Source organism: Pongo pygmaeus, chromosome 17 (genome assembly GCF_028885625.2).
Source record: "Pongo pygmaeus isolate AG05252 chromosome 17, NHGRI_mPonPyg2-v2.0_pri, whole genome shotgun sequence".
Taxonomy (NCBI): domain Eukaryota; kingdom Metazoa; phylum Chordata; class Mammalia; order Primates; family Hominidae; genus Pongo; species Pongo pygmaeus.
The window spans coordinates 40,109,266-40,133,351 of record NC_072390.2 but is presented as its reverse complement, the minus strand read 5'-3'; positions in this window follow the sequence as shown (position 1 = coordinate 40,133,351).

The following is a 24,086-nucleotide window of genomic DNA, read 5'->3' as shown; positions in this document are numbered from 1 at the left end:
GCATGATTAACTATGGAAAAACATACAGTAACTGCCTTTCTTAACAAACAATCTGAATCTGAAACCAAGGAAAAAACAACCCCCCTTCCCTTTCCTGAGTCTTACGTTCTTGTATTTGTCACTACAGCTAAGGGTAAGTGGCATTTTCCTCTGTGACCGGGGGTTTGGTTCTTTGCCGCAGCTCCCCGTATTGACAGAACTTCCCAAGGTATTGTTTTTTGTTTTTGTTTTTTCCACGAGTATTGACTACCTCTGGCAATTTACAGAAACGTTCCTGAGAATTTCTGATCACCCACATACCACTGCACCTGTGTGGCCAAGAAATGAGCACATCGTCAGAAGGTCTGCGGTTGAAAAGTCTTACCTATTCCTTTTGAAAAGTGAGAAGTGGTCACCTCTGCTCCTCCTCATACAATCCAAATGAAATTCAAGCAGCTACTGCAATTGTGTTGGAGATCAAAGTGCTAATTACTTGTTTCTGGAATCCACTTTTCTGACGATGGCTCTTTTAAAACTTGTAATCACATAGACACCACTGTGGAATGATATCATGTGCTTTTTCATAGGAAGCTGACTTAGGTTTCATGTAAAGCAGTTCTGCCCATCTTACCCATGAGTGCACTCCAAGATGGCCCCATGTTAAAAACAGAGCAACAACCTCCAACCACTTTCTCCCAACACACCACACAAAACACCATCACCATCAAGAAACAGCCCCCTTCCCCACCAGATGAAAGAAACTTTTAAAACTTAAGTGTATCATTTGAAGTTGAGATAGTCTTCAGACCTGCAATGGATAATTTATTTATGGTCCCTTCCTTTGATTATCTCTGGTCATTACCTCTGATCGGAAAGTAGCTCTCCATCAGAGGTGTGGTTTTCATGTGTGCCTGGCCTATCTGCCTCCCCGCCTCTTCCCGGCCATTGCAGTGCCCAGGACCCCAATAAGGGCTGCAGGGCTTGGTGTGCCTCAGCTCTGACTCAACTCAGGCAGTGGTTGTACACAACTGCACTGCCAGCAGACAATCACCATTGATGATGGCTGTCCCATTTCTCTTGACACCCATCTGTGTTGGCCCCTTCATCTCCTCACCTGAGAAACCGCAGAGTGGTGGCACATATCATTAGGTGATAGCTCTTGATAAGCAGGAACACATGAAGGCTGGGAATGTCAAATATGTGAATTCATATTCAGTTTTAATAAACTGAAGTAATTAGTTGAAACGCAATAGAAAGTGACAGTCTCTGACATATAAAAGACGACCAGATGACAGAGACAGAGCTGTTCTTCATTGCACTAATATCCGTTTCTTCATCAACCTGGAATTCCTCAATTTTTTGGCATTTCAATTACATTGTAAAATGAATTTGTAAAATTTGCACATCTATGCCTTTTTCTCTCTTGTTCTTCTGAAAACTTGAGAAGAACTTTTCAGGCATATTCCTTATTTCCCCACCCTGCACACAAGATATGATTGAAAAAGTTTTCTAAGAATTATGTGTGTTTTGAATATCAGTGGTATATCACAGATTCTAAGGAAATGCATATAACTGAAATGGATGGACAAAATAAATAGGGATGTGTGTGTGTGTGTGTGTGTGTGAATGATACATTCTATAAAGGTGGGAACTTTGTCTTATGAATTCAAATCCACCTAAAATAATGCCTGAAATATTCTAGGGCTCAATAACATTTGTTGAATAAATGAATTACTAAATGAGAGAACATTTATAGGACTACAGTGGATTTAATGGTGGCACTGTAATAAACAGGCCCACCTCTGAATCCCCAGAACCTGTAAATGTGATCGTATTTGGAAAAGCATCTTTGCAGATGTAATTAAGGATCTCCAGATGAGATAACCCTGGATTGTCTGAGAGGACCCTAAATCTAATGGCAAGTGTCTTAAGAGACACACAGGGGAGATTTGACAGACAGAAGAGGAGAGGTAATGTGACCACAGAAGCAGAGATTGGAGTGATGTGACCACAAGCCAAGGGACACTTAGAGCCACTCAAAGCTGGGAGTGGAAAAGACTGGAATCTGTCTGATAGCCAATGGAGGGAATGCAGCCTGGCCAACACCTCGATTTGATACTTCTGGCTTCCAGAACTGCAAGAAGATAAATTTTTGTTGTTTTAAGTCAGCATCCTTGTGGAAATTTGTTATGGCAGCCCCAGGAAACTAACAGAGGGACTAAAATGAGAGACATGGACTGCAGTAGAGCATAGTCCTGGGCAGAACTGAATACTACGGTAAATTTTAGGTGAGATTGTGCTATCAGGCATTGCTTCTCGGTGTCAGCATGGGGCAATGTGAGCATGACTGTCGTGTCTTGAAGGAGAAGCTGTTAGCCCTTGTGAGATACACAGTGACCTGTTTATGGCTGTGAGAAAGGACATTCTCCAGGTAGGAGACCTATGAAATGTGGAACAATCTTGGATCTTTAGTGAATATTTCAGAGCTTTAGTTCCTGAAAGTTTGAAAAGCAGAGGATCAGGGGGATGACACCCTTTCCCAGCTGGAGGGGATCTTAAAGATCATTTTCATAGCTCGGTAAGGAGAATGGAAAGCAGTGAAATAATCACATGCTCATTGCAAATTCCAGGGAGGGAAGTGTGGGGAGGTGAGTCAACTGTGCTCCAGCCCTGTCAGACAAAGAGGGTTGCTAAAGCCCATGGAAGTGAGATGAATGCATTTCTGATGACGGCCTCTTCATCATAGTTTGACTGTAACCCCAGATACGTTAAAGCTGCCGTTCAAGCCAGTCCTCACTCCTTGATAATGACAGTGTTTGGGGGAAAAAGAGAAAGGAAAACACATATTTACTTTTTCACCTTAAGCAGTCACGTGGTGAAAACATTGGCTTGTGATGGGTTTGGCCATACCCACAGTGTGTGGCAAGGTCTGGTGGGATTCAGCTTTGATCTTGAGAGAGGCTGTGAGGGGTTTGTTTTTCACAGGGGGTTTAGCCTACAGTTAAGTGCAAACACCTGCTGAAGTACTGGTAATTAGTAGGTAATTAGTAGTTAATGTTCTTAGAATTTAAAAAGAAAGCTTACATAAGTAATTACTTACTATTCCTTATAATGTGCTGCTTTTCTTGAGATTTCATATCCCCAGAACATTTGCCAAGTTCCTAGGTTCCTCAACATACTAAATTGTTTATTAATTACATACGTATATTGCTTTCAGGAAAAAAAATACATTAAATGCTGGGAATAAGAGTGAGTTATCTTTTAAATCACAGTAGAGAACTCGTTAAAATTATAAAATCTGTGACTGGGGGCAGCTCTGGAAGGTGGCCTTGACTTAAAAAAAAAAAATGGATATGACTGGGAAAGAAGAGACAGACAGAGAAAGAATGTTCAGGACCATTTAATAAAACACTAAGCATTCAACACATTTCACAGAAAGGTCCTTTCATGTCAGCAGACACACATCTATGACTTGGCTTGTCAGAAAGACTGCCAGGGTTGCCATTCGTAGGGGTGGGTATTGCCAAGCAAAGCTAAGTGGCACTAACAATCTCAGGCTCTCGGGGTGGCTGAAATGGAGGGACGTTGGAAGACATTAATTAGTGTGCTGTAACTATATTTTCAAAGGATTTTTGCTTTCGATTTTTTTAAAGCAGATTTCTAACCCTGGAGATTCTCCATGCCAACTAGAAATGGGTATTTGTTCACTGACTTTGTTTAGAGGCTGGAGCTCTGAGAATTAAATCTGAAATCTGTTCCTCCCTTTGAACAGCCTCAGAATGTTCAGCTAAGCCATCTTATAACGTCAGTATTCTCATCTTTAAAGTGGGACTAGCACGTGTGGCCCTTTTCTCCTTCCATGTCTCTGCCACTGCACACAAATATACCTCCTAGGGATGTCTCCATGTATTATCTCTGAATACCGTGGTGAGGTATGGAAGTCCCCAAATTCTATATCCACACAGCCAGATCTAATAATATACATATGTAAGATAAGAATTAGGTGATAAATAAATATATATGCTTCAGCTATTGTTTATTCCACAGTGTGGTTTTATTATTTTTCGGTTAATCATTAGTTGTCTTTTTAGAATTCCAAGTTACAAGAATTTTTGAGAAATTAGTAAAGCAAGACATTTGATTAGAATACAAGCAGGGAAAATTGGAATCAAGATTCTGAGGCTGGGAGAGGTCAGAATAAAAACCCCCTCACCACATGATGCTGGAACAAGTTTATTCGTGTTAAGGGAAAAAGGAGCTCCCCAAAGGAACAGGAAAAGAAGGAAAAGCTGGGAGGAACTCGGGGAAAGCCAACCCTGGGCTGGCAGACATTTTAAAATTGTCCTTCTCTTAACATTTGGGGAAGTAATCCCACATAAAAAAGAATCTCCCCTCTAAAATACTATCAGAGGAGAGAGAGTTTAACCTTCCTTGTTTTCTGAGGTACTGTTGTTTTTACAAAATATATACCTGATATATTTCTTAAACTACTGTTTTTCTCTCATTTTATCTTCGATGTCTTCAATGGAAAAATATAACTCTCTGAATTCTGCAGGAGAACTTTTAGTTCTTTTCTCACCTACTTCTCCTCTAGGTAAAAAAATATTCCTTCCTTAGCCATTCCACACTTATCTTATTTTTCAAATCTTTTGCTGTTACATGTACACGTGAGTGTGTGTATGTGTGTGGTTGTGTTATTTTTATCACTACTCTGCTATCGCTTATCACCATTTGTATTATGCATTGATTATTGTTTATTACAGGTCTCACTGGCACTGGATGGTAAGCTCCACCAGGACAGAGACTTTGCCTATCTTTTGAATCAATACATATCCAGCACCTAGCCCAGAGTATGAACCACAGCAGAGTAAAGTAAATAACAGAATAAATGAAATAGGATTTAAGAATGTGACTCAGCACTGCCTATGATAAGGATATTGGTGGCCTCCTGTCTTCAATGTTTACTTTTATACTAAATGAAAATCCAGGATGAAGTTGTCAGTCACTGTGGTTCTCAGACTCTTTTGCTATGTTTGAACATTGAGAATCACTCTCATGTCCAAGTTGCTGGTGGCTTTTATCGATACTGCACTTGCTCTAACTGTATTTTGTTGTCCCACAATTTTTCAGTGTACTGAGGATATTTATTAATCCCCACATGCTGATTTCCGCTCCAACTTGCTGCCAGGTACACATTTTCTATGTATTTCTACAACTTTACGTGGTTGACCTCTCTGAAATCCTAGCTTCCAGAACATTTATTCTTAATTTATGATGAGTATGCAAAATAGATCAGAACCAAGTTACCACATATAGATTTATAAATAAATAACATAATATGTATATATAATTATATATGTATTTGGCTTATAACTGTGCCATTAGTGGAGATTTCCCAGGTACAGTACATATAACAATCTTTACTGTATACAGAGCTCAGAGAAATTGATAAGAAATAGATAGGTGAGGATTAATCATTAATAATTTACAATTAACAGTTAATTAACAATTTGCAATAGACAAAATAGATGGGTTAGAAAATATATGGGAAAATGTTTGATTTCACTGGTAAATAAATACAAATTAAAATAATTCAAGACATTTTTGCTTATCAAATTTGCAAAGATGTAAAGATTTTCTGAATTTTTATCCTTGGTAGATTTCCTGGTTTATCTATTCCCTTCCAACATTTTCATTTTGTTTTTCAGTTTCCTTTTTTTTTCTTTTTAGTGATGAATTTCCCCCCTTTTCTTCTTATTTCCTTTGGAATGAATTTTTAGGAGACTTACAAATCTTGTTTTTGGAATTTATCTTTTTAAAATGTATCTGTTCTTAAAATATTGCTTCCTTTAGAACATTTTGTTGCTGCTGCTGCTTCTTTGAAACTGTCTACATTTGATTTTTTAAGTGATAACTTTTTAGTTATTTTGGAATCTGGAGTGATATTCCTTGACCAGGACATTTTCTCCAGGAGAAGGGCAAGTGGCTTGATATCATAGGGTGAGCTTGAGGTTCTAATGTATCATACATTCTATTTTTAAGGGTAAGGTGTGCATTTTTCCCTAGCCTATGGTCAGTTTTTAGAATGGACTACTCAAGAACTGTATATTAGACACATACATGTTCTAGAAAGAGAGGCAGCTGAATTTCGATTTTTAATGTGTCATATGAGGAAGGATTTTGCACATTCTGTGGAGCTGGAAGATTCAGTGCGCACAAATGGCAAATGCCTAATGCTCAATCCCTCCGTGGGTAGAACATAGCCATGAACAAATGCACTGAGGAGCAGTATTTCACCGACAGGACAAATGTGCTCCCTTGGTCTCCAACTCTTGCTAAACTGTAGTGGCACAAATCCAAGAATCAAAGATGTATCCTAAGCCCGTGTTTCTTTGGGACTGTAGCTGTCTGTGGTTTTTACAGTACCGAGACTGCCTGAGCTTATGGCACTCGGGAGTGTAACAAGGACCCGAGGAGTTTCACGCTGTGGCTAGCGCTGTTTACTCAAAGCCATCTTGGAAGGTCATTGAAGCAGGGGCCAGATCTCTTCTCTACTGGGTGCCTTGGGGGGTGATCACAAACACTGATTGGGATCAGAACTGCACTAAAGTGGACAATATAGATACAATCGTGTCCAGATTTACAGCAAAATGCTGCATCATGTCAGGATCAAATTAATACACTAGGCTTCGTTTATTTCTTTTGGTGGAGAACAATAGTCGCTCTTTTTGCTGTCTTGTTCCCAGTGAAATAGTCCATGTATAGAGTTTCCCTTTTCAGCAGCAGTTGTGTCTACAAATGCTATTCTCAAAACGACAGCTATTCTCAAAGCCACCAGGCGTGCTATTGCCCGAACAAAGAGGTGCATTAAAAGAGTCTTGACAATTTCAGCTCCTAGAAACACAGGGGTCACAAATCTGCCAAGTTGAAAGAAAACAAATCACTAGGGCAAGACATTTTATTTAGTACTAAATAGCACCTAGCACATGGATAGCATTCAAAAGCATTAATACAGCCATAATGCAAATCAACGTGGGTCTGCAGACCAGGAGCTGAAAGAAATTAGGCTAAACCCTAAAGAAATCAGACCATGGGTAAAAGGCATTTCAATAAAATTATCAGACATTATTCATTAATATGGCAGTCAGTCAGTCATGTATATCTTGTGTACTGGGGTAAGTTACAAAAGAAGTTAATGCTTATAGGTAGAGGCTTAAAGTGTAATGAAGGAGACAGGACAAACACAAGTAAATATAAACAAAAGAGGCAGAAACCATTACACCACAGGCAAAAACAATGTTAGCTCGACAAAGCCAGAAAGGAGAATCCTGGCTATTTACAGGGCTAGAAAGGTTGCTGGAGGGTTGGAGGAAAGATCCCAGCATTGAAGGAAGTGTGCTTTTTTCATTAAAGTACCTAAAACTATATGTGGCATGCCAGACACAGCTTAGATTGGAGTAAACTGAAAAGAACCTATAGCTTCTGAAACTGATTCAAGGATTCACCGAGGCTAATAGTGTCCTGGGTCTAAGAGAAATCAAATAACTGAAAGATAACTCAATGGACTACATATGGGTGGCTGACAGCAGTATTGGTGGATAATGTTTAATAATTTTATTGAAATTCTTTTTTATCTATGGTCTGATTTCTTTAAAGTCCAGTCTAATTTCTTTCAGCTGCTGGTCCTAGGGTCAATCTTGATTGTCATCATGGTTGTATTTAAAGCTTTTGGGTGCCATTCATGTGCTGGGTGTGGTTTGGAACTAAATCTGATGTCTTTCCTTTGTGACTTGTTTTTGCCGATTTGCATTTCTGGAAGGTGCTTCTCTGAAATGTCACTTGCAACTGGAAGCCATGAGAAGAAAAGGGTCAGGAACTCTCCCTTCCCTCTCTTTGTACATTCTAGGAGCCAAGGCTGCTCTGAGAGTCTCCTGTGTTGGGTTCCCTCCAATCTTCCTTTTTCATGGCCTCAGTGGGGAGAAGGAGATGCTGTATTTGTAAAAAGCAAACAAACAAACAAAAAAACCAAAAACTAACTGCATGCTGTTGTTCTGTGTTCTGTAGAAAAATGTAGGAGCTTTGATGCCTATAAAGGACATGTAATAGTTGTTCCTATAGTCCCCAGATGATAAAAATTGTAAAATACTAAAAACAAACACTCATGTAATGCTTATACATGTCAACTTCTGTTCTAAGTCCTTTACATGTATTTGTTCATTTAATCCCTCACTATAACACTGTGAGGTTGGTATTAGGCTGGTGTAAAAGTAGTTGCAGTTTTTGCCATTTACTTTCAATGGCAAATATACTTGTATTTGGTAGAGTAGAATTTAAGCCCAGGCAATTTAGGATCAAAAGACTGTCCTCTTAACTACTTTAAAAATATTTTTTATTTTTATTTTTTGAGACAGGGTCTCACTCTGTCACCCAGGCTGGAGTGCAGTGGCACAATCACAGCTCACCGCAGCCTCGACCTTCTGGGCTCAGGTGACCCTCCCACCTCAGCCTCCTGAGTAGCTAGGACTACAGGTGCCCACCATCATGCCCAGCTAATTTTTGTATTTTTTTTTGTAGAGACAGGGTTTCATCATGTTGCCCAGGCTGGTCTCGAACTCCTGAGCTCAAGTGATCCGCCCGCCTCAACCTCCCAAAGTGGTGGGATTACGGGCGTGAGCCACTGTGCCTGGCTGTTCTTAACTACTTAGTTATATTTTACAGTCACCTAATTCTATTGTGTGCTGGAAATAGGTATTGGCACTACAATATCCTTTGCAAACTTGATTACACCTATATCACAAACTTCCAAAAACAGTATATGCCATTTTTAGACAGGTTAAGTAGTAGTGAAGTTTTCCTCTTGAATGGAGCAGTAATTTGTTTCCCTGAAATATCAGTGCATTGTGTTGATGTTAGGTCAACTGGAGTCATTCAAATATCTGAAAGATGCTATCATGTTGCAAGTTCACAGAACTATTTATCCCCTCACCAAATTGGAGCCTCTTCTCTGAATGGCCACCTGTTTTCCAAACCCCTCTTAGAATGTCCTTCCTGGAATGGGACATAATTTCCCAAGCGTGGTCGGATCAGAAGAGAGTATGGTTAAGGCCATTATCCCTCTTGTTCAGGGCATTTTTCTTCTTTTAATGGACTTTGAGATTGCGCAGGAATGCCTGGGATTTTTTCAGCTGGGCTGTGGTAGGTTTTCTGGGCAGGGGGGTGAATACCACAAGACGAGATAGAAATGAATGAAGTGAGAGACGAGGGCGATTAGGTACAAGAGATGGGTGGAATTTAAAGCTCACGATGAGAAATTTAAATCTGATTGGAAAGCAACTGGGGCCCATCGAAGTGTTCTGAGAAAGGGAGGGACACAATCAAAGTAAGCCTGGGGTTCCTGGGTAGGTGGTGCTCCCTTCCTTCACCTCAGCAGCATTTTGACACTGGTTAAGGTGGGGAAGGCTTGTGAGCATTTGTGGGACTGTAAAAGGTTTTTGGCTGATAGATTTGTTGGATCCCATCTGCAAGAGGATGTTAAATAAATGATAATGAGACTGGTCCGGAAAGGTGTGTTGGTATTTGAGTTCAGGTATTGGGTTGGGAGTCAGGCATTGCATAATCTGTTCCTGGATTTGCTGTGTGGTTTGGGGTAGGTCAATTTACCCTCTCCATCTCCCCCATCCACTCAGTTGTTTGTACAGTACTTTGTACTTCTTAAATAAAAGATGCTATAAATCATTTAAAGATTTATTTGCTGAATATTTTTAAACTAAAAGGAGGAGAAGGTAGAACTCAGAATTCGTGAACTGAAGGTAAACTAAGCCACCATTTTCAAACATGATTACACCAAAAACGTTTTAAGCAGGTGATCATATGAGTGATAATATTAAGTGATGAAGAAGAGAAGAAAATAATAATGGTGATGTTGATGATAAAACCCTATCTTGATACCATGTACAACACTTTTGATGAAGATTTTCTCATTTAATCCTCACAACAGCTCTATGAAGAAGATATATTTGTTTTCCTATTTTACAATAAGAAAATGGAAGCTCACAGAGGTTAAGCACCTTGCCCAAGGTAACAGAATTAGAAATGGTGGAGCTGAGTTGTAAATCCAAAGCTGTAAGATTCTAAGGATTAAGCATTTAAAAACTCTGTCAGGGTTTCCCAGACTTGATCCTAAGGATCACATGCAGCACCTTCAAATTCTTAGATCTGAGGTGGGGGTTAGAAATGCATTCTCTTAATAAACACTCCAGGTCATATTGAAGGTAAGGCAAGTTGGGGTTGCCATACAGTACAGCAGGGGCTGGGAAAGATTTTCTTAAAGGGCCAGAGAGTAAATATTTGAGAGTTTGTGAGCCATGTGGCATCAGTCATAACTGCTTTGCTCCTATAGTCCCAAAGCAGCCATAGGCAAGATGTAAATGGATGAGTGTGGCTATGTTCCAATAAGATTTATTTACAAAAACATTCAGCAGGTTGGGCTTGGCCTATGGGCTATAGTATAGTTTGCTACCCTCTGCTGTATATCTCAGTTTTCTTTTGACGAAGCATTTGGTATGTGCCTTCAGACCATCTGAGTACCTTCCAGGGTGGTATCCAGAACTAATTTAGAGCTAATCCACACTTAGGAGCACAATTTTCACCCATTTTCTTTTATTCGTACTTTAGAACTTGCCCTTTCAAGGCTCTAACAATGAACTCTGGTCTATGGGACTTCACTCTCTGGTTAACCAGAATCTCACACAATCATTCCCTCTGCAGCTCACAAAGATTTATCTTTTCAAATTTGTATCTGCCATGGGGCCTTTTACATAATTAATGCTTAGTAAGTATAAGCACTAATTATGTATAAGGCACCATGGCTTTTCAGGTGGAGGTTCACCAACAAAGAGTTGAAAATGCATATTTGGTATTAAGAAAGGAGTTGAGAAATGCAGATTTAAGATCACCATGGGATAGCACAGGAGTTTGAAGAGAAGAGGGCAGTGGAGAGAACTTAGTGGGGAAGCAGGCCAAGAGCAAACAGGGCAAAGGTCTGAGCTGGAGAAGCCTGGAGGGAAACGGACTCACTGGATGGTGGAAACTAAGTGAGGAGAGAGTTTTAAGAACAGGTTGTTCCACAATGTCAGCTATAAAGAAATCTTGGAGGATGAGCACTGGCCATTAGGAAGAAGGACCTTCATTCATCTGTGAGAGGTTACTCTAGAAAAATATGAGCATAAGCCAGGTTGCTATGAAGAGAGTCACTAAAGGGAGGAAAGAAGTGAAATAATTGAAAGCAAGTTAGAGTTGTAGATCTTGAAAGTGATAGAATTCTTGGTCATGATGAAGTTCAGGGTATGGCAATATGTGTGTGGTGACTGAAGTAGAGAGGAAATATGCTTGGTTGGAATTAAGGAGGGATGGACAAAGGAAGTGATAAGGAGAAAAATTGTGATCCAATGGCCACGGCACTTTTAGAAAATAAAGTATCCTGGTGACTGAAAGGAGAGAATGGGAAAAATATAATACCAGAAGACATTTTAGACTTCGGAAGAGAAGGTTCTGTTAAATATTATGTCAGACAAGGGCCAAAAATGATAGGCTCATATAAAATTTTATTACTTGGACCTGGGCTCCCACTAAAAGTTTCTGGATTTGGAAAGCTCATGGTCCATTTCTTTTATTTGCCTTATTTTCTACTACCTGAGTATCTAACTAGATCACCTCTCCCCCTCCAATGCCTTTTTTTTGAAAGCTAAAACCAAACAAAAGAAGTTACTTCATCAGGAAGTTATTTTCTCCAGAGACCTTTTTTTCCTGGGGATATATTATCTATTATTTTAATAAATATCTTAATGCTGGAAAGCGAACTCAAGAAACTGGGAAGATGCTGACATGAGCAGCCTTGTATAGCTGAATGTTGGGTCAAGTGCCTTGCTCAGGAAGGTCAAGGGTGGGAGTCATCTGTAGATGAACAAAAATACCTTGAAAGAACCCAGGGGAGCTAATGGAATGCCAAATTGTAACAGCTACTAGGGACACAGGTCTTCAGAGAAACTTTATACTGATGAGGAACTCAACTGTGTGTGTTCTGTTTATTCGTCTGTCTACCTACCTACCTACCTACCTACCTACCTACCTACCTACCTACCTATGTATCTATTATCTACCTATCTATGTGATCTATGTATGTATGTATCTACCTACCTACCTGTCTACCTATCTATGTACCTATGATCAACCTATCTATGTGTATCTATTTATCCTATCTGACCTACCTATGTATGTATCTATCTACCTATGTATGTATGTATCTCTCTACGTATGTATGTATGTATGTCTCTATTTGTCTGCCTGCCTACATATGTATGTATCTCTCTGTCTACCTGCCCATCCATCCGTCCATCCATCCATCATCCATCCGTCTGTCCGTCCATCCGTCATTCTGTCTACTGCTTCTGTGTGTGGAGGGGACTGTATCCAACAATCAGCCTGAGAAGGCATCCAGAGTGGTAGGTGAAAAAGGATGATCAACCAGGAACAGGCAATCAGATAGAGAGAATGAGATTCAAAGAGGAAGACTCAGGCATGACAGTGGCTTCCATATCAGCTTGCAGGTGCACATATCAGTGCTACATGTATTCATTTCTGGCTAGAGGTCTGGATATACTGATTCCGTTTTAAGCAGTCATCATGGTGGGGGCTGAAATGGCCTGGCATGTATAAGCATCTTGCCAGAGGTTGTTAAGGTTCTTTAGGGCCTGGATACCAGCAACCACAGCCTAACAAAGGATACCTTTACAACTCTTACACTTAGTTTTTGGGGATTACTATTTAAAATTTTAGCTCTCTGAGCAATAATTTTTGCTGAAATCAGAGTAGTAGAGGCTTAATTCTAAGGGTGCTGTTTTTTTTTTTTTGGTTGTTGTTTGTTTTCAGCCTGGGATCCTCATCTCCTTTCCTTCACTCCCAGTGTAGATTAATAAAAAATATGTCGTTTCCATTTATTTGCACATAATCAGGTTTCACATGCTGAAGTGCAGTTACTCGTCCCCACCTCTATAATTAATTCTCTTAGTAGGCTTATTTTCTAGCCTTAAATTAATCTCTCCTTTAGCCAACTAATAACATTTAGTACTGTGGGAGAGATGTAAAAAAAAAAAAAAAAGGGAGGAACATGTTTCTACTCTTGAAGATCTAACAACCCAGTGCTTGATGTACAGGTACTTGATACACGTAAAAAAGACATAAGCATACAAAAAGAAAATTAAACAAGTGAAAAATCAATGCAGCTGCATGAAAGTAACTAACTCAATCAATACGTGTTTGTTTGCTTGTTTTCAGAGGGAGTGAAGGAATGCAAGACATTGGGCCTGCATGAGCCTGTAGGTGGGTGTGCCTGTAAACAGAGGAGTCTTTTAGAGGATTGTGGGTCAGGCAGACAAGAGCTCTGAGGCCAGGTGACTGGGCTGGCAGAGTCAGGGGTGGCTGACCAGGGTAGGTTTAAAGATACATATCAGAGGTATTAGGTGCAATAGCTCTTACAGTTTTTCCAACAAAGGGTTGTAATTTATTTGAGTACACCACAATCAAATATGTGCAGGTAACTCTTGATTAAACAACCTAATTTGCTCTCATGAGCTTTAAAACTCTGTCATTTTATTCCTTACAAATTGCAGTCATTTTTTCCATCCCCTTTGTATGCTTGCCTTGTACTTTTAGGTGGATATTCCATGTTTCTCCTTCCTACACAGTTGAGAAGAGTTTTTTTGAGGAAGTTATTATGTAGTGCCCATGTTGCAGCTCTGGATTTTCTGCCCTGGTGAACTGGACCCATTATCTTCTCTCCTGAAGATATCTCTCTCATTTCTCACAGGGTGAATGAAATGAGTGCCTTTTCTCTAGGGGGTGACTTGAGGGTAAGAGTCTTGCCTTATCAGCTCTATGTCCAGCATAACGCCTTATACATAGCAGGCACTCCCAGTGCACAGATGGCCAATTCTACTTGCCTTTTCTGATGTTACAGGGAAGGAAAAATGAGGACTGTATGCTTTTATCTTGCACAGATCTTAGGTTCATCCTATTTATGGAAACAGAAGGGGATGGGTCTTTATTGAGAGTTTGAAGATGAATACGTACAGTGTACATGGAAGTCCAAAGTTTGACCGACTCTATCTCAACACTGGCAGCCTCATAAGTTGTTATTATCAGTCGTGCAATTTTTAAAGCATTGCATAAAGCTTTAGCTGTTTGATTCCCATTGACTTCCAGCTATTGTACATTCACATAATGGAAGCAGTTTTCCACATGAATAAAACATCAATAAGGTGTATGTATAAGTGCCATTTAAGAAAAAAATAGAGGAAGTAAATCATACTTATATATTAAAAAAAAAAGGGAGGCAGAGGGACCAATTTTCTGGTTAACAAAAGGTTCTCACCTAAGTGAAATGTCTCAAATCATTCCCCTGTATCAGATTCAGGTGGGGGCATTGTCTCCCACACACCCAGCGAAAAGCAAAGCTGCCCATGCAAAAAGTGAGACCTAGATGGTATTTTTCCTACAATAAGTTTTTACATTTTTGATCTTTTTCATTGATTTTAAAGAAGGACGTGGCTGCAGGAACCTTGGGACTACCTCTTTAAGCCCCCTGAACAGGAGTTAAAAGCTGGCAGCCCCAACTGGCTTGCCTCCGTCCCTAACAACTCTTGCTGAAATTAATGTGGCTCAAGCAGGGGTCAGGGCTGCCAGTTGTCCAAAGACAAATCATTGGTTTTAAGAAAAAATCCCCCTTTTAATGATTCACAGTTGAATTTGGATTTAAACTCAGCTCAACAAGCAAACGAAACAAAGAGCTGTTGGAGAGGTTGAGTTTAAAGCTGCCAATGTGCTACAAGTTGTGAAAGGTTATGATGTCCACAGGTCTGAGGGTTTTCAGCACCATAGCCCTAGGGTGCAAAGAACTGAAGAGGAGACAGTGACCACAGGTGACATTGTGAATAGCATGTGAGTGTAGTAACGCTCAATTTCTTCTGCTCCTGCCCTGGAATATCCAGGTTCCATGCAAGGTACTTTTGTGGTGTCTGTGCTAAACACATTGCATGCTGCCAGGTGCAGAGTGGGTTACAAACCATGTGAAAGATAAGTTCTGCCCCTAGCAGCTTAAGATCTACTTAAGAAAATAAGGCATATACATATAAGAAGAAACAGAATTGAAATCCAAGATTCTCAATCCTGGCTGTGTCAAGCTCACTTTGTAAAGCTTAATCACACACATCCACACATGCATGCATGCACACACAGATCACACACACACACAGACACACACCAGCAAATGCAAAAGAAATGACAAAACAATTCCCTGGCTCTACTTCTGACCTCTTAGTGAATCAAAATCCCTGAAGATAAGATCTGATAATTGTTTAAAAAATTCTTCTGATTGATTCCTATTCGCAGCCTAATATGTATGAAAACCACTAACCCAGTTGGCAAATGGTTTCAGGTAAGAGATATGGGTAACTCATGCCCAGGGAGAAGTCACTGGGCTTTCACTGATGAGGGGATGCTTTTCAGAGGAGACAGGAGAAGACTCATGTGTGCACCTGCTCACCCTGGTCAATGTGAGAGTGTACTGATGAGCCATGGAACCAGACAAGGTGGGGCTCCTGGAGCCAGGTAGAATGCGTACCCTCACATCCTCACATCTTACAGTATGCCTGAGCCTGAACCTACCTCAGTATATCAGACTTAAGTGAGACATGGGCCGGGAAATCGTGCAGCTAAGGCTGTAATGAAAAAACAGAGCTCTAAACCTTGCACAGAGTTGCATGTTGGGAATGCTGAAGTTTACCATGGGATTAAATGGTGTAAGCATAAACTGCCATCCCCTCATCACTGCCGTCCTCAACCCCTCATCAGTAAATCATGACTTGGGGGTAGACAGCTTCTCTTTTTGCACGGAAGAGCACAACAGCTTTTCCCAAAGGTAGGCACACACATGCACACACACACACACACACACACAATATTTGTGCCCCTAATATTTGTGAAGCCTGGGTAAGAGAACAAATGGAGGCCCACAGGCCTTATATCCAAATATTAAACATACCGTTAAATAAAATATGCTCTATCCACTTACTCTGACAAGTATTCCTTCCTAATGACTCTGTAGACAAGTTTCAAGTTTAGGATTCTTGAACTTCAGGAAGTTCTTTGCTGGAAGGCAGTGGAGCAGGGAGAGTCACCCCAAGCCTGCTGTACACCCCTTCTTTCCACTCTCCTAGTCTGGTTCTGCACCAGGACGGACTATAAACAAACACCTCAGATCATACATCCAGGCTCCATTCACAAGTCTGGCAAACAATGGCTCCTTGGCTATCCCATAGCCCTGGGGTGCCTATACTGGAAGCGCAGGGCTACTATCATTCAGAACTTTGAGAAGTACCAAATTTCATATGAATTCATTGCATCATTATTATTGGAATGTGACTTCTTAGAGCCTCTTATTTACCAAATGTAATAAGAATGTCTGCCTCCATGCTTTGTTACTCATCACCATCTTTACCCTCAGAGTTAGCAACTTCTACTGAATTATCCTATATGCCAGGTTCTTTGTCACTAATCTTCAATCTTCCTCGCTCTGATAGGCATATCTTATAATTTTCATTTGCAGAAATGGAGAAACTGAGGCCCAGATTAAGATACTTGCATAAAGCATGCAGCTACTGTGTGATAATATTGAAATGGGTGTTTAGGACTATATGACTTCAAAGCCTATTTTGAAACTATTTCCACTGCACTGTGCTGGCTCCTATAGTTAAAACAAAATGTTCCATATAGTCTAAATATGATGCGACATGTTTTTCCCTGATAAAAGAGAAAATTGCCTTCTGTTCAAATCTTTACAAAATCTTTTCTGATGTCCTCCTTCAATTGTTTTACCTTGAAAAGAAATGCTACTTAAGGAAGCCATATAAACCTAAAATAAATTCTATCAATACCAATTTGGGTTTCTCATAGAGGTCTCCTAATCTAATTTTGGCAGTATGGTGGACTGGGTACTCTGAGGGTTCTTTGTAGAACAATTCAATCTCAATAGGACACAGCTGTTGGCAAATGGTTGGGTTGATAAAAGATTGCAGAGATGCCTGAGGAAACCCCCATCTTCTCCAAATGACTTAACATGAGCTAAGGTGGGAGCTTGGAGTAACGAGCAGTGGTGGGCTTGTTCTGGGTCCGTGTCCAGAAGGTCAATGAGCCTGGGGCTTTGAGCCAATATTCTTAGGGAGGGCAGCAGTTGTCCTTTGTCACTGGTGCCCTGTAGATGACAGAGAAGCAGAGCTAAATCCTTTTTGGAGGAAACCATCTCCAATTTAGGCTCATAGAATTCTAACACATTGAAATTGAGCATTGAGTTCACAAGAAAAAAAATCACTAAACACACCAGGGGACAACTATCATGAGTGACTGTCATCAGACACACATATAAGAGATTCAGACCCACAAGCACAGTAAATATTGAAGTTGTTAAAGACCATAGAAAAGCTATGATGGAATGTTTAATGAAAGGAAATACTCAATAGGTCGGTTAAATAGCAGAGTAGGCCAACTAAAAAGAGAACTGAAAGACATATCTGGGCCAATGTTGCCCAATAGAACTTCCTAAATGATAAAGAAATTTCTGGAGGTGTGCTGTGCAATACATGTGGCTAATGAGCACTTCAAGTGTGCCTAGTGAGGTCAAAGAACTTAATTTCTAATTTTATTTAGCTTATTTAAATGTAAATAATCACATGTGTCATGGCTATAGTATTAGGCAATGCAGATCCAGGCCATAAAGCAGCTATTGATAAGTTTCAAAGAATCAGTATCATGTAGAACATATTTTTTGATTAAAGTGCCATTTCAGCTTGAGTACACATGGATATGAGGGGTATCTTCTGGGGTGATGGAAATGTTCTAAAGTGAATTGTAGTGCTGGTTGACAATTCTATACATTTACTAAAAATCATTGAATTCTACATTTATCTTGGGTAAATTTAATAGTATTGTAAATTACATTCCAATAAAGTTAAAAATGCAATTAGAAGTCAACACCATTAATAATAAAAATTCTCATATCTTAAAAATTAAAAATCACTCTACTAAATAATCTATAGATCCAAGAATAAATCATCATGGAGATAAAAGAAACACTTAGATTTGGAAAATAATGGAAACATAGTATCACAATTTGCAGGGTAAAATGAAAGTGATACTTTAAGGGGAACTTATAATCTTAAAAGCTTGTATTAGGAAGGAAGACTGATAAAGAGCAACATTCTGCTTAAAAAATCAGAGATGAAAGAGAACAAACATAATGAAAGTAGAAGATAAAGATGAGAGCAAAAATCAATAAATGGAAAACAGAAATACAACATATAGGATTAACATGACAGTTCTTGAAAGAATTGGAAAATTTAAAAATCTCTGACAAGACTAAGAAAAATGACAGAGGGCACTGATAAAAATAATAGAGATATTAAAAATAGTTCTATAACTTTAGATAAAGCATAGATTACAAGGTATACTAAGAGTATGCCAGGAAAAATGGAAAATTTAGACAAAATGGACACATTCTGGGAAAATAATAGTAAAGAATAAACAGAAAACCAGAATACTTGTACAACTGGTAAATAAATGAATCTTAAGTTAAAATTTTCACAAAAGATAAGTGCCAGTTCCAGATGGTTTTACAGGTGAAATTCTACCATATAGTAAATGGAAAAGATTAAGTTTTATATGAAGTCTTGTAGACCACATAAAAAGAGTGAATATTCTCCAACCCAATCTATGAGATGAATACAACCTTGACAATAAAACGTATCAAGGATGGTCCTAGAAAGGAAAATTATAGGCCATTCTCACGCATGAGCATTAATAGGAAGATTCTAATAGCAAATTAAATCTAATAGCTAACTAAATGAAGTAAGGGACAGAAACATAATGAACCATGAGTAAATTGCATTTATTCTTGGACTGAAAGGTGGTTAAGTATAAGAACACTTATAAATACAATTTATTACCTGATTAAAAAGAAATATCATCTTAAAAGATGACAAAAATTCAACAGACGCTTCAGATTGAAACAAAGTGAAAAGATACTTTAAAAATTTAGGACAGTAAGGGAACTTCTTAACCTGATAAATGGTGTCTACCAAAACATCATTCTCAATAGAAGGAATGTTGGAGATATTTCCTTAAAATTGGGAATAAGCCAAGGAAATCAACTATCATTACTTCTCCTCAACTTTGAGGGTCCTAGCCAGTGCAGTAAAATAAGTAGATGCATAAGTATTGGACAAACTACCACCACAATAAAACAACAACAACAACAACTTATTAGGAATAATGTGAAACTTTAAGCAAATGAAAATTTGGCAAGAAGGCAAGAATACTAAACGTGGTCGGGTGCGGTGGCTCATGCCTGTAATTCCAGCACTTTGGGAGGCTGAGGCGAGTGGATCACGAGGTCAGGAATTTGAGACCGGCCTGGCCAAGATGGTAAAATCCCATTTCTACTAAAAATACAAAAATTAGCCAGGTGCGGTGGCAGGCACCTGTAATCCCAGCTACTCAGGAGGCTGAGGCAGGGAATTGCTTGAACCCAGGAGGCAGTGGTTGCAGTGAGCTGAGATCGTTTCACTGCACTCCAGCCTGGGGGACAGAGCGAGACTCCTGTCTCAAAAAAAACAAAACAAAACAACAACAACAAAAACTAAATGTATTTGTTTTCCATTGCTGCTGTAACAAAGTGACATGAACTTGATGGCTTAAGACAAAAAAAATGTAAACTATTACAGTACTGTAGGTTAGAAGTTCAACACAGGCCTCTCTGGGCTAACATCAAGGTGTTGCCAGTCATGTTGCTTTCCAGGGGCTCCAGCGGAGGATCTGTTGTCCAGCTTCTAGAGGCCACTCACATTCCTTGACTGGTGCCCTGCTTTGTCCACCTTCCAAACCTTCTTCTGAAGTGACACATCCCTCTGACGACAGTTGGAAATGCTCTTTGCTTTTAAGGAAGCATGTATTGAATTGGGCTCTTGCATCTAATCCAGGATAACCTCCCCATCTCAAGGCCTTTAACCTTAATCCCATATGCAAAGTCCCTTTTGCCATGCATGTAAGAAAACATATTCACAGGTCCTGCAGACTTGTGGGTATCTTTGGGTGGGCCGTTATTTGCCTACCACACTGGTAAAAAAAAGAAAAATATTTAAATCAATTATATTTCTACCTAAAAGTCACAATTGAAAGACAAAATTTTAAAAATGTACAATAGCAAAAGTAGTTAAAAGGTACCTTTCCATTACTTGGTAGAATAAATCTACCAAAAAATGTGCAGGACTCATGGAGAAAACTCACAATGATGTCAGTTTTTTCCAAACTGAAAATGCCAACATGTATTCTAACACTTATATGAATGCATACAAAAGGACCAAATAGGCAAGACACTTCTGGAAAACAGTAAGTTAGATGAATTTATCCTGCTAGATGCTGACTGTCTCTTATTACAAGCTGTATTAAGATAGTATGGAAATGGTGTAGAGGTAAATGAATTGACCAATGAAACAAAAGAAAGAGCCCAAGGACAATTTTGTCCAATGGAATAAAATAGGGAGTCCAGAAACAGGCTCATGGAAACTTGATATAGGATAGAGGTGGCATTGCAGATCATTGGTACTTGAGGCTTAGGATAAAATTCTATCCACACATTTAAACAGTATTATATTTCTCAATTTATACCTGAAGGCAACATTGAAAGGTAGATAATATCAAGAATGTGGGGAGATGGGACCCCTTGGCACTGCTCGTGATCATGTAAACTAGTGCAACCATCTGGAAAGTAAACTGGTTATATTTCAGCTTCCTAAGGAACCTGTATGGGGACGTGCATTGTGGCATTGTTTGCTAGAGTCAGGAGACTGGGCAGGCTGTGGTTCCATCACTGAGAGAATGAATAAGCAATGTGGAATAGGGCTGAGGGTTGCCAAATGTACCAGATACCATACAGGAGTCCCAGTTAAGTTTTAATTTTAGAAAGATAATAATGTTTTAATGCAAGTGTGTCCCAAGTATTTAAATTTTTTTAAATATTTCACTTTTATTTTAGATTCAGAGGGTACATGTGCAGATTTGTTGCATGGGTATATCGCATTGTACTGAGGTTTGGGGTATGAATGATCCCATCACTCAGGTAGTGAGTACAGTGCACAATAGGTAGTGATATGGTTTGGCTGAGTCCCCACCCAAATCTCATCTTGAATTGTAGTTCCCATAATCCCCACGTGTCTTGGGAGGGACTAGGTGGAGATAATTGAATCATAGGGGCAGTTTCCCTGATACTGTTCTAGTGATAATGAGTAAGTTTTCATGAGATCTGACGGTTTTATAAGGGGCTTCCCCCTTCACTTGGCTCTTAATTCTTCTCCTTGCTGCCACCATGTGAAGAAGGATGTGTTTGCTTCCCCTTCTGCCATGATTGTAAGTTTCCTGAGGCCTTCTCAGCCATGCCAAACTGTGAGTCACTTAAACCTTTTTCGTTTATAAATTACCCAGTCTTGACTATGTCTTTATTAGCAGTGAGAATGGACTAACACAGATAGTTTTTCAGCTTTTCCCTGCTTTCCTCTCTTCCCCCTTTAGTAGTGTCTATTGTTCCTATCTTTATGTCTATGTGTACTCAATATTTATCTCCCACTAATAAGTGAGAACATTTGGTGTTTGGTTTTCTGTTCCTGTGTTAATTCACTTATGCCCCAAATATTGCACATCTAAATCATTTGTTGTTTATCTGAAATTCAAATTCAATCAGGCATCCTATATTTTATCTGACAACCTTAGTAAGGGCATATTGAGGAATCTGAACAACTAGATGTTTGAGGAGTTAGGAGGAAACCCTAGATGTTTTATAGCAACATAAATGGATCTGCAAGACCAAATATTGAGTGACGAAATGTCAGCCACAAAGAGAAATTTTGTAGTGTAACACTATCTGATTGAAAGCACAAACCCACAACAATACTTACTTTCCCAAGAATAAATAAATATTGAAGGACACATATTAAACACACTAGTGTGGATGCCAGTGGGAAGGAGAAGAATGTACTGGGATTAAGAGTAAAGGGGAAAAATAAAGCCAAGAGAGGGGCCTTGTGCAGACTGATAATGATATGGTAAGAAACAAGGAAAATGATTGACCTATTTTTTTTACCTGAGTTCAAAGAAAATAATTTAAAAGGACCATAGCACATGCAACTTAGATGGACATAAACATGACGTGCTCTAAAGAACTGTCAGTAGTAACCTCAAAGAGTGGCTTCAATTACGATGCTGGCACTGACGTCAAAAATGCATGTGAAGGGCTTGAACACGATAATTTTGTGATATGTCGATGTGGGAAATAACCAATATTTCTAAGCTAACAACTCTATTTTCTATTGTAGACAATTGTAAATATGTATGAGTAAATTAATAAATACTAAGAGTAGACAATTTGAATGTTTTATATACCTTCCTAAAATAATATGTATTCAAATTGGCCCAACCTTTTTTTAAGAGAAAATTCTCATTGGGAAAATGGAAAATGGGAGACTACTCTTTATTCAATGTCATCTAGTGTTCGGACACAGAGAATACTTACAAGGGTGGCTAAATGGCAGACAAATAGTAGGCACCCAGTCCATTGTTGCCTATTCAGTACAATCAGGACGTGTTTATGTCTTAGCTGATGCCTTAACCAACATTGCTTTCATGACGTGAATGTGGCATTAATTTGAATGAGAAAAATCCTAAATAGCAAATTTATCACTATCGATTCAAAGCAGATAATATTCTGTGTTTATATAAATAACCACGTTTTAAAGCCTATGTGATGTTAACCATTTATAACAAATATAACGTGGTTTTCAAAATGTGCTGACAATGATAAGTCTTGGTATTGGAGGATGGAAAGTTGGTGGTTATAAATGGTTTTCTTTTGATTGAAGAGTGTCTAAATTTTGTCTGTTCTGCTTGAAAGCTTGTTGAATTCTTTTGCAAGGGAGAGAAGTCATGGTGGAGAGTATGAGGGATTTGAAGCACTTGAATCAGGAGGACACACATGATATGGCTGCAACTGGTCTCATTTCTGATGACATCAAAGGAAAGTCTTGAATGCTCCATTGGAAACTACCCTGGAGCCTGGGGGGTCTCTCCAAGCTCTATCACTCAGAGAATGGGTTCCCATGTAAGCAACTATGTAGTAACTTAAGGCATGTTCACTCTCAAAACAGCTTTGAATGTTTTATGATTTGTCAACAGCTAAGACATAGAGAGGAAGTGCTCTCTCTCTCTCTTTTTTGAGACAAGGTCTCACTCTATTGCTCAGACTAGGGTGCAGTGCAGTGGCACCATCATGGCTCACTACAACCTCAAACTCCTGGGCTCAAGCAATCCTCTTGCCTCAGCCTCTCAAGTAGCTGGAACTGTAGGTATATGCCACCACACCTGGCTAATTTTTAAAATTTTTTATAGAGGCAGAGTTATACTATGTTTCCCAGGCTGGTCTTGAACTTCTGGCCTCAAGGGATCCTTCTGCCTTGGCCTCCAAAGAGTTAGGATTTACAGTCATGAGCCACCATGCCTGGCCCTCTTTTTCTAATGTAAATCAGTATGTTTGTTTATCCTGTCATTTAACTAAATCAGGAACTTGATATTTTTTTATCCAAGGAAGATAGAGAAGAAAAAACGCAACCATAACATTATCTGTCTTCTGACACGACATTGCTTTGGAATTTGTGAAAACATCCCTTTTGTGTTATTCTTTCCTCCTTTTATTTTCAAAAATAGCATACCTTGTATGAATTTTATTTGATAACATCAAAATTAATCAGCCTACTATTCTCTTCCACAGTGTAATTTGATATTACCAGTGTAACTTGAGCATCTGTCTCAAAGATCTTTTCAGTAAATCTGCCAAAATAGGTTCTTCTCAGCATTGTTATCACAGTGAAAAACTGTAAGCAATCTAATTGCCCAACCATTGAGGAATGGCACATCTGTACAATACAATATTATGAAATATACCCCATAGAATAAAA